Raw genomic sequence first — 1,072 nt, 5'->3', positions numbered from 1 at the left:
GCTCTGAACAAGTTAAGGGTAAAAAATATTGTAAGTGGCATAATGCATGGTCACATTTGACTAACAATTGTTTGGTTTTTCGCCATGTGTTACAGGATGCCATTGAAAAAGGACGAATTACGTTCGAGGATAAGAGGAACATGGCAGTAAATGAAAATCATTTTCCACAGCCACTTGGAGTGAACATGGTGACGTCTGGTTTCAAAAACAAGTTACCAAAATTCAAGTTGGTTATAGATGATGGAGAAGAAGAAGTTGAACCACATCTCAGCGTCTTTGAACATATCAAAGGAAAGGAGCCCAAAAAGGACGAAGACGTCCTATGTGCAAGATGCAAAGAAGAAGTGAGTGCAAATGCAGAGAAACCAGGGATATGGCAGCATCACCATCACCCTAGTTTTTTTCCCAAACCTCAGTCTGGTAGAGGGCAGGGTACATCGTTCTATATGGGACTGCCTTTTGAGAGGCAGTTCAGGTCGATAAATAATGGGAGAACATTCAGACCGCAACCTCGCCAACCAAATGTATGACATTCTTTCCAGTATGAGGCTGGAAGGGCGATACTTTTCAATGAGATAACTAGAACCCAACAAAGGCATTTTCAACGGAATTACAGGCGAATGATGAGGTAACAATAAGGAATGCTGTGTCCTAAAGCACCTTGACTACTCAAAGCGGCCAATCAGAATGTTCTCAAAGAGAGTGAAGAGACTGGTACAGGCGAACCTATGGAAGAATTGCCAGAGACTTCTTCTGGGAGGTCAAAGTTTGAGCGAGACAGAAGGGATGGAGAAGATCCAGATCAGCCCCTGACTATTCAGTTTGGTACCTTACCTCCTGTCGTGGCTAATAACTATTTACTAGCCAATGAGTTCAAGAATAAAGAAAAAGAAGAAGAAGAAAGAAAGGATAACGAAGGAGAAGCATGCGTGCTGGAATATGAAGAATGCCAGACTTCTAGAGAGGCCTACAATGATGAGAAAGATGATGGTATGACAGACATTGAAGAGGAAATTGATCTGGAAGCAGAAAGGAGAAGAAGAGGAGTATCGCACAATACTCTGTTGAAACA

The sequence above is a fragment of the Olea europaea genome, unplaced genomic scaffold, assembly GCF_002742605.1.
Source record: "Olea europaea var. sylvestris unplaced genomic scaffold, O_europaea_v1 scaffold2437, whole genome shotgun sequence".
Lineage (NCBI taxonomy): Eukaryota > Viridiplantae > Streptophyta > Magnoliopsida > Lamiales > Oleaceae > Olea > Olea europaea.
The sequence above is the reverse complement of the archived record's forward strand: the minus strand, read 5'-3'. Positions refer to the sequence as shown.